Genomic DNA, 10,757 nt, shown 5'->3' with positions numbered 1-10,757 from the left:
AAGGGCGTCAGTAAATGACTGCGAAGGATCCCTGACTGACCTTAGCCTTGCCCCCAAACCCACTCTTTGCTCTGCTGTTATGGTCACAGTGCTAACACCTATGTTCATTTCGCTCTCCTAAGGGTCCTGAATGCCTCCCTCCATTTCCCCAGGACAAAATGTTAGGGAGATTCAGGAAAAAGAGAAATCCTGTGTGAAAGGTTCTGGGACCCCTTGGAGGAAAGAGAATTGTCAAAATTTGAGCCTCTGAGCCTATGGCCTGAGGCAAGACCCATCCTCCCACAGATGGTGGGTTTAAGAACCCAATAGTTGGAGCCTGGGTTGTTCAATCGGTTAAGCGTCCGACTTCGGCTCAGGTCATGATCTCACGGTTAGTGGGTTCGAGCCCCGCATAGGGTTCTGTGCTTACGGCTAGCTCAGAGCCTGGAGCCTGCTTCAGATTCTGTATCTCCGTCTCTCTCTGACTCTCCCCTGCTCATGCTGTCTCTCTCTGTCTCTCAAAAATAAAAATAAAAATAAATTAAAAAAAAAACATTGAAAGAACCCAATCGTTGTGTTCAGGTCCATCTTATTTCTCTCAGCTGCCTCCCAGCCCGCCACTAGTGGTCCCCATCACCCCAGGAGGGGTCAGTAGCGAGCAAAAGGTGTTGCCATAGGATGGGACCAGTGACCTCGATTGTGGGCTTTTCCTCTCCAGTTTCCCGGCCCCGGGCACAAGTCCGAAGAAAACACTCTGGCCACACAACTGGTCTTTTATTAGCATCTTTTCTGGCAGTCTCAGGGAGAATTTAAGGCTGGAGCGACTGGAAAGTAGATTCTTTTTCCCCCTCTCGGATTTGGCTCCTCCTACCCCTTGCTCCCACGGCCTGGAGACTCCCGGGCTGGGAGGAAGGGCTGCGGACTTTGTTTGCTGGCCCAGCCCGGGGCACAGGACACCAGACGGCGGGAGAGCTGTCGGCGTTAATTGCTCCTTGGGCATTCGGCCTCCGGCGAGCCCCGCCCCCTGGGTGACTCACACTTTTTCCTGGCGGCAACCATGGGGCCCACTGAGGAACCTCTGGGGCCATGGGGGCGGGCGCCTCTTAGGTGGCACGTTGTCCTGGTCATCTCCGGGGTGGTGCGTGACTGGCCCGGGTGTGTAGCCTCTTTGAGCGTTTGGATGTGTCCCATTCCGCCTGCCACGTGGAGAGCCAGTGCTGCCGGCCACCTTGGGGGAAAACACCAAATCTGGAGGAGGAAGAGAGATGATGCGCGGTCTCGCTCTGCAGCCACTCTCTGGAAAACCATGTGAAAAAGGAAAAGAGATCTTCTCAGCCCGTTAATCAGATCTCTGCAGGATTGGTCAGGGGCCCTAAACTGCTAAAGAGTGGTGGGAGGGAGTGGGTAAAAATACCAAAAAAAGGCGGAACCCAAAGATAGTATCTTACTTGCCATTTACCACAGGGCAGGGACTGACCTGGTGGGGCAGTGAATCAGTCAGTCTGTAGGTTGTCTCTTAGGTTCTGCCAGAAGTCCTTGGGCTAGTTTAAGATTTATGAACATCAGCTTCTTAACTCCCCAGAATTCTAGAACTTTCGAACTAGAGAGACCTGAGGGCATCCATAATTGTCAGTTCTCATTTAATGAAGGAATCTAGAGTTAGGTGACTTGATCCAGGCCATGCTGTCCCTGCTGTTAGTTAATGATGAGCCAGCTTAGAACCCAAGTCCCCAACTCTCTTTACACCTATGGCCAAATAGGTGTAAACACCTGACCTGCTGGCTGGAGGGCTGGTGGGGAGATGGTGGGTGGGGTATACACTAGCCTCAGTTTGTGCTAGTCTGACATTAGGAAACCATTAATCAAATGAATGGGGTCTCCCCTGGGTTATAAACTTCATGTAGAAACAGTTTTGTGTTGCAGTGGAAAATGGAATCATACGTAGGTATCATTCATAGCACACCCTTCAGGGTTATGAGGTTCAAGCCCTATTCGCTGCCTTTAAGCTATTTTGCAACTCAGTAATTGTAGGTAGTTGATAGGTATGTAAATTCTGTCCTATCTGGTAGAGATTTCGCTTCTTCCCACCCCCACCACTTTGGCAGGGAAAAAAAACAGTTCTGTCTTCATTTGCAATTCATCTCAACATTCCCTTACTCCATGTAAATTTGTGCTGTTTTGACTTTTTTTTGAGCCAGTTATAACATCTATCTGCCTGGTTCTGTCATATCATTTGAGCAAAATAAGTTCCGTAACACGTGTTCACTTTTGAATATTTTTACGGAAGTCACAATTTTACCTTATAACCGTGTCACACCTCATCTGTGAGGCTCAACAATCCCACTGTGTGCTGTGGTGAGAAGCTTCTGGATGGGTCTGTTTCTCTGTCCAAATGAATCCAGCCTGAGCTACTCTTCTCTGGGTTTGCGGGGGGCGGGGGGCACAGGGGTGGGTGAGGACGGTGTGTCCTGGGACAGCGAAGCGGCCGACCTGGGCCCTGCACCCCCACTCACTGGTGTTGCTCTTCTGAACTATATCCAAAAACTATGTCGGAGAGAAAGTCATACCTAGTTCTGAGTCCATGAAGCTGTCTTGGAGGCGAGGCAGAGGACCGGTCCCTGGGAGTAAGGCTTTCGTGGGACAGGGAGATAGCCTGGCTAGGAGCCTTTTTGGGGCGTCTTTCCTGGGTTTGAATTCTTTTCTTTTTGCTCATGGGCTGTTAGAGCACTGAAGATAACAAAAGTGCTTGCTTGCTCTACTAAAAAGAGAAGGGGAAAAGGAGAAAGAGATGGGAGGAAATGAGGTAACAAATGGAAACCGGAAGAAATGGGAGAGAGAGAAAAAAAAAACAAAGGGCAAGGTACAGAGACTTCCCATCATGATTCCCTGGGCTACACGAAATGACCCAAGGACGCAGCGTTAAGTAAATAACAGTGCCCAGATTGTCCCTTTGGCACTTCTGATTTTGTGAAAGAGAAAGCCTCAGTTTGTGCTAGTCTGTCTTCAACTCCTCTCATCTCTGAATCAAGGGTGGGCAGGCCTCCGGCTCAGCTCGGCACCCCAGTCACCACAGTATCCAGCTAGAGCTTCATAGTCTTGCTGCTGTTTTCATTGTGTTTGTCTTATTGTTTTATAATTTCCTCCTGCTTATAGCGAGGAATACTGATTTTTCACTGATGGAAAGCTTCTTGTAAAAGTAAGTTTTACGCGTTTTTAAAAGGGAGTCAAGGGGGAAAAAAACCCATCAATCAATGTCAAAAAAATTTAAGTGAATCGAGGCTATGCAAAAGTCACGAGGGTGGCACAAAATGACTGGAATTTCGGACTTAAGGGAAGAAGACAAAGAAGAAAAGAGAAAGAAAACAGCATGAATAAGAGAAGTGAAATTGCTGGTGGTGGGAGGGTGGTGTGGGGGGGGGCGGGGAGGGTGGCCAGGGATACCAGCGGGCAGCAGACACAGTACAGTGAGACAGGGGAGGGCCAAGGGGCGTGGGGGGGGTCCAGCTTTCATGTTTGGGGTCAAGGTAAAGATGGTGTGTCTTAGATGTATCCCGACTGCTTAGGAGACTCTGGGAAGATATTCAGGAAGACTGTAAGTGGTTAGGGTGATTCTGACCTTCAAGAAAGGGAAGAGAAGGGGGGGGTCCCTGCCGTGGGCTGCCCTGCAAATGAACTCTACACTCTCTTTCTGCCATTAAACAGCTACTTGAGTAGACATCACTTCATTTTTCCTTTCTTCATTGGTATTCAATAGATATTTTTAAATGTCTAATTGCAAAAACTCATTTCAAGAAGCTTGAATTTGCATGCCGTGGCATGAAATTTGTGTCCAGTAACTCTGAGTCTGCCGGCTTCACTACTTAATTTAGAGATATGCTGGTTGGTGCAAGGCTTCTGGTGCCAAAAAAATCTTTCATTTCTGAAGTCTTCTAGCCAAGCCCAATGAAAAATACAGCCATAAATACTCATTCCAACGACTCCCCAGGCCATAGTCACAAAGCTTTTACACTGCATTTACTCAGGGCTCCTCAGCCAAAATTATCTCGCTCATTTTTCTCCATTGTCATCCTTGGAAACATCTGTGTCCCCCCCACCTGTCTTATTGTGTACCCCCTTTTCTTGCAGGCCATATGTCTATATGCCAGGGTGAAGCAGTGAGCCCTGATTTCCTGCAGCAATAAGCCTCTGACCCTTGGACTTACCGGGAGGTGATGCTCCAGCCAGAGGCACTGGAGGCTGAAGCCTTAGTTTCTGGCTTTTGCTGTGGGAGGCCCTGGTCACTGGGGTTCAGATATCCAAGCAAGAGCTTATGAGTCCCTGGGTGGTGGCCCACTGGGTGGATTTGCAAAGTTGATCTATATGAAGAAAGGGGAGAGGGAAATGTCAGAAGGATCTAGGAGGACAGATGGGAGTTCACAAATTATAATGCTCCCCTCTCCCACCCCATGGATTGCCCTAGAACCCGTGGAGTTCACTTAGTTTACATAGGCTACTTCCAAAGGCCAGGCACGGACCAGTCACCAGCCAGCCCGCACAAGGATAGGCTTGTGTTTCTTAGTGCTGGCTACATATTAGAACTAACTGGGGAGCTTTAGAAATACTGATGCCTGAGTCCTGCCCCAGACCATTTAAATCTAGCATTTCTGAGGGGTAAGCTTGGCCATTGGTATTTTTTTTTTATTGAGATATAATGTAAATAGAGCAAAGTGCACACATTTTGAGTATACAGCTTCATGAATTTTTACCCCTGGGCAACTACTACTGAGATCAATATTCAAGATGTGAAAGCTTCTAGTTCTTCCAAAAAACCCGTCAAATCAAGAGCAGGGGCAGCCAGCACTTTTGAACTTTCTAGTCTTCCCAACTGTGGGGTAGGAGAGGAAAAAATTCTTCCCTCTTAACATCTTAAGCTCATTGGCTGGAACTCTGTAAATTAGACTAACAAAAGATAAACTGAGAGAAAAATAAACAGAAGTTCATTTTTTAAAAATGTTTATTTGTGTATTTTGAGAGCGAGCAAGTGAGAGGGAGTATGAGTAGGGGAGGAGGAGAGGCTGAGGGAGAGAGAGAGAGAGAGAGAGAGAGAGAGAATCCCAAGTAGGATCCTGGCTGTCAGCACAGAGCTGGACTCAGGGCTCGATCCCATGAACCCCGAGATCATGATGTGAGGCTGAACTGACTAAGAAACCCAGGCGCCCCAGAGCTTCATTAACATGTGCATCATGCACACACCTGCAGTATTTGGAGACCAACAAAAGAACAAAATAACAATGTATTTTTTCTTTTTATTTTAGTGAGAGGGCAGGCATGAGCACAGGGGAGGGACAGAGGAAGAGAAAGAGACACTCTTTTTTTTTTTTAAGTGTATTTATTATTTATTTTGAAAGCATGAGTGGGGGAGAGGCAGAGAGAAAGGGAGAGAGAATCCCAAGCAGGCTGCTTGCTGTCAGCACAGATCCCGAAGTGAGACTCAATCTCATGAGCCGTGAGATCATGACTTGAGCTGAGGTGGGATGGACACTTAACTGACTGAGCGACCCAGGTGGCGCCCCGAGAAAGAGAGAATCTTAAGCAGGCTTCTTGCTTAGCTTGGAGCCCGACCTCATGACTGCAAGATCATGACCTGAGCCAAAATTAAGACTGTCACTTAACCTAGTGAGCCACCCAGGTGCCCCTTTAAAAAAGACAAGAAGAAGGAAAAGGACTTTGAACTTCTAAGGGCAGATTGTTGGAAGGCAAATATCTGGGGGACCACAGGAAGCTAGAGGCCAGTATCAGCAAGGTCTGTGATGTAGATTCCTCTCCTGCTGTCTCTGGGCTGTTGAGTGTGTAGAGTAGCGTCCAGTTATGGACTCCAGGGAGGGGGAGTAGGGACACCTTTACAAATGTATATCCTGCTTTTTTAGGCAAACGGGGAGGACAGAGAGCCTTTCCTGTATCTGCTTCTTCTCAGTTGTCTTTAGCTCAAAATAGTCTTCATGCGGAAGGGCATATTTTGGGGAGGTGTATTCTGCTCCCTTCACAGAAGACCCGTGGTGAGCGCTCTATGTCCTCCTCTCGGTCCCTTGGGTTGGCGTGAGGGGAAGGGGAAGGCCCAGGACTCCAGGGCCTGTCTCTCCCTGGGTCTCACTACTAACATTTAGAAGAATGGCTTGAAGGGGAGTGCCCGAGGCCTTCAGAAAACAGAACTCTGATGGGTTTTTTTTTTTTCTCTCTTTGTTTTTAGGGCCTCAGGCCTGCCTAGAAGGTGTTTCTGTTTTTTCCATTTAACCAGTTCTGCCTAGAAGGTTCAGCACCTTTTTTTTAAAAAGCTGTTTTTGTCCTCTACTCTTAAAGTCCCATGTCACCTCTCTGTAGCACCTGGGTGGCTCAGTGGGTGTTACTCTTGGTTTGGACATTCGGATGGATGTGGGTTCTAGCCCCCGTGTCGGGCTCCATGTTGGTCTCCGTGCTGACAATGCAGAGCCTGCTTTGGATTCTCTGTTTTTCCCTCTATCTGCTCCTCCTGCACTCGCACTCTGTCTCTCTCTAAATAAATAAATCAACTTTAAAAAAGAAAAAAAAATGAAGTCCCACAATGCCTCTTTGATATTGTTTTTTTGTGTGTAGGTATGATAAAATATACATAACATAAAGTTTACCATTTTAACCATTTTTAAGTGTACAGTTCAGTGGTGTTAAATATATTCCCATGTTGTGCAAAACATCACCACTATCTTCCAGAACTTGTACAGCATCCCAAACTGACATTTGGTGCCTACAAAATTATAAACCACCTCCCCATGTCCCCACGCCTCCGACAACCACCATTCCACTCTCTGTCCCAATGGATTGGCCAACTCTAAGTACCTCATGTAAGTGGACTCCCACAGCATTGATTTGTCCTTTTGTGACTGGCTTATTTCACTTGGCGTGATGTCCTTAAGGTGCATCCATGCTGGAGAGGCTGACTACTATGGCATTGTATGGATATGCCACATTTTGCTCATCCATTCATCTGGGACGTTGATTGTTTCCACTGGTTGGTTGTCATGAATAATGCCATGATGAGTGTCAGGGCACAAATAACTGGGAAGTGCTTCTGCATGCATACTTTCGGATGCTCTTTGGCTGACTCGGACATGCTGCAGGCCAAAACTCTCTGGTCTGGAGGCCTGTCATGTCCCTATTCTCAAACTCAGGCTTCCTCATAGAGCAGGTGGAGAAGCCAGGAGGTAGCAGGACCAGGCAAGCCCTCGTATCAGGGCTTCTGATAAATCCCTGGTCACATCCAGTGTGGCCTCCTTGGAGGAGGGCTCCTGTTCTAGTCAGCCTCCTCAGCATCACCCCCTAGCTCCAGAAAGTTCCTGAACCTAGTTTGCAAGTTGGCGCTCCTCCTTTCTTTGAGGTCAGTTCTGCACATGAAGGGTGGTAAGAGAACTTTGTCTTCCAAAAAAGATCCTGACTGCACCCTTTCTTCCAGAACAGCCTTACCATTAACAAGACCAAGAGGGGTCACTCCAAATATCCTCCTAGAACAAAAAAGAATCTGCTTCACGATGACTTCCTGCCTCCACCAAGCCCCGGAAGCAGCTGGCAGCCCTTAAATTGCTGCTTTGGGGGCTAAAAAAATATATCAGCTTTGCTTAGCCAAGCACCCCGCTATATTCACTGGCCTGCCAGGTGACAGACAGGATCTGGCCTTAGGTCTGAACCGTACAGCGAGCATGGGTGTGCAGGGGCCACTGTGCCTCATGGGCTGGGGAGAGGCCCATCTTGCTCCACCCCAAGGGGTGTGTGGAGTGGCTCATTGGGTGGTAAGGACCTCCCGGGGGCGAAGGTGGTAAGCTGGTATCTCCAGGGCTGGCAGCCTAGGGTCAGGGCTCTGAGCTGGGACCTTGGCCTCCTCACAGCCTCTGGTGGGAGCTGCAATGCCAGCCCTTGCCTTGGCTTCAAGAGCCAGGACAGTGAGCTCACATGCTCCTTAGGGGACTCCTAAAATTGGCACCAGAGGAAGCCAAAGTTCTGGGTTATGCAAGTAGGGGCCTAAGCCAAGGAAAGTTGTTTTTACTACTAATGGGGGTCCCCTTAGGGCTTTTAGGGGCCTTGGAAAATTCTCATTCTCATCAATAATCCTCAAATTCCAATCAACAAATAGTGAGACCAGTCCTTTGAGAAGTAGTTTCAAATCTTCCCATTCCCCAGAACTACACTCAGTCTAGTTTGAGTGTCATACTCCCCAACTCTCCCTGCTCTGGGAGTGCTGCTATAGAGCAAAATGGTCAGGATTCTGAAAGCGAGGCCAGCATCTAGAGGCAGGGTGCACACGACTGTGCCTTGTGAGGCCTGGAACAAGGAGCTAGCCTTATCAAGACTTCCCAACCTTCTAGTTTTCATAAAGCAGTTCTTGCCTGAGGATGAAACTGAGAAATGGCAAGAGCCCAGAAAACTAGGTCTGCCTGCTGGTGGCCAGAACTGGTCAGGCATTTCTGGGGTCACCGCCTTCTCTAGGGCTTATTATGGTCAAGGTCTTTCAGCAAGTCAGCAGTGACTGCCTCCTTTTCATCAAAGCAGGAGCTGGAGCCCAGAAGAGGGAGGCAGGGATGGGGTCTGGTCAAGTCTTGGCAAGAATGAGGTAATAAAGATTCATAAGTTCTTTACATTCATCATCCCCATGATAGGCTCTGCTCCCCAACAAGTTTCAAGGGAGCACCAGTTTTGTGTGAGTCACACTTGTATGTATTGATTGATAGAGACAGAGATAAGACAAGAAATTTGGCACCTGGTAGAGGAGAGAATCAGGCCTACAAAGAAAGGAATCAATGCCCCAGATAAAGTGTAGGAAAGGAAAGACTTTCTCTCTACCCTCCTAGCTTCAATAGCCGGGTCTACAAGATAAATCGACAAAAGGCAGATTAATGGGAGAAAAGATAAACAAATTTATTAATTTTTAATGTTACATGGATAAGGCATCACAGAGGGGGAAGAAAGCAAATGCCTAAAAAAGGGATGAGATTTGAGAGCTTGTGTACCATCTTAATAGAGAAGGGGGTGGAGATGCAGGCCACTTAGTGGAGAGTAAATGACTTGGGGGAAAGATGGATGGGCCCTTACAAGGACAGATGGGAAGTATGACAGTGTGTGACAAAGTCTGGGTGTGGCGTGGCCTTCTTGTTTCCTCTCCTGTGACAGGAGCCAGGCTTCCCTGGTTGGTGAAACTCGTGGGTTGGGGGATGATGACAATGGAGATCCTTTCAGAGGATCTGTCTTTAGGACAGATGCGGGGAGTTCAGAGAGAGCCTCTCCCTGCATCTGCTGTTTTTCAAGTGCCTTCAGCTCAAAATAATCAATATACCAAAGCAGCATATTTTTGAACCCATTCAAAAGTGTAAGTAGAAAATGCAGAGTTCTGTTCACAAAAGAAGTAATCCTCATGCTGTGTGGGATGTTTTTCTGTTAAGGTTGTGACATTGTTTTTATACAAGTTTGGTATTCTTTTATTTACTTTTTTTAAAGTTTATTTTTTTTGTGTGAGAAAGAGCATGTGGGTGCAGGAGTGGGGAAAGGACAGAGAAAAAGGGAGAGAGAGAGAATCCCAAGTAGGCTCCACCCTATCAGCACAGAATCTGACCCAGGGCTCAGTCTCAGGAAATATGAGATCGTAAACTGAGCCGAAATCAAGAGTTGGACACATAACTGACTGAGCCACCCAGGCACCCCATGATATTCTTTTAAATAATGGCAGAACCTCACAAAATTGTATTAGGGTCAGATGTGTACTAAATACTTTGAATGCATTAATTTGTTTAGTTGATATAAAAACCCTAAGAGGATAGTACTATTATTTATTTGTTTATTTACTTATTTATTTTTAAGTAGACTTCACGCTGAGTGGGGATTCCAATGCTGGGCTTCAACTCAAGAGATTAAGACCTGAGCTGAGATCAAGAGTTGGGTGCTTAACTGACAGAGCCACCAAGGTACCCCAAGTACTATTATTATTATCATCTCCACTTCACAGATAAAGTTAAATGCTGTTTAGAGGTGTAAAATACTAATCTGGGGTGGTCTGCCAGGTAAGAAGAGCCAGAACTTTAGCCCAGTTTGGTCCAACTCTAGAGCTGAGGCTGTAGATGTGACGTTGCGCTGTGTGTTCAGATGCGTCAATGGGCACACTGGAGGGAGCTCCCAAGAAGTGGGTGCTAATTTTGGAGTCAGTACTATCCAGCCTATGGTCTTAAGTCAATACTGTGCCCCTAAGGCTTCAGTTTCCTTCTCACCTATTTAGTGATTAAACCAGATGACTACAAACGTGCCTTTTATTTATAAAAATTCTCTCAATCTAGAATTTTTAAGTTCTTACAATGAAATTATACTCACTCCCCTAAATGCCTAAATCCCAAAAAACATTTAGGAGGCAAGAAAGCTATTATTATATTTACCAACTCCTGGACTTCTTGGAAGGCTACTAAAAAGGCCAAATACAGCAAAAGGGTAGAGGGTGGGGTTCAGAGGTAGGGAGCCACAATCACATTTGAAAGGAGCTCAAAAGAAAGCAGGCAAAAACCTCTTCGACTTTGACCGCAGCAAATTCTTACTCAACATGTCTCTGGAGACAAAGGAAAAAAAGCAAAAATGAATTATTGGGACCTTTTGAAAATAAAAAGCTTCTGCACAGCAAAGGAAACAATCAGCAAAACTAATAGGCAACCGACAGAGTGGGAGAAGATATTTGCCAATGACTTATCAGATAAAGGGTTAGTATCTAAAATCTATAAAGAACTTACCAAACTCAACAC

General features: G+C 46.7%; 1 long non-coding RNA gene across 1 annotated transcript; it reads right to left on the bottom strand.

The window, feature by feature from the left end:
• Positions 1 to 734: 734 nt before the first annotated feature.
• Positions 735 to 2,703, bottom strand: LOC115289017. Its single transcript, XR_003907340.1, has 2 exons — positions 2,547 to 2,703; positions 735 to 1,275 (listed from the first exon to the last, which is right to left on the bottom strand). It is a non-coding gene; the product is annotated as an uncharacterized LOC115289017 (long non-coding RNA).
• Positions 2,704 to 10,757: the final 8,054 nt, after the last annotated feature.

The sequence above is a fragment of the Suricata suricatta genome, chromosome 4 (assembly GCF_006229205.1).
Source record: "Suricata suricatta isolate VVHF042 chromosome 4, meerkat_22Aug2017_6uvM2_HiC, whole genome shotgun sequence".
Lineage (NCBI taxonomy): Eukaryota > Metazoa > Chordata > Mammalia > Carnivora > Herpestidae > Suricata > Suricata suricatta.
This window is presented reverse-complemented; position numbering and strand designations above follow the sequence as displayed.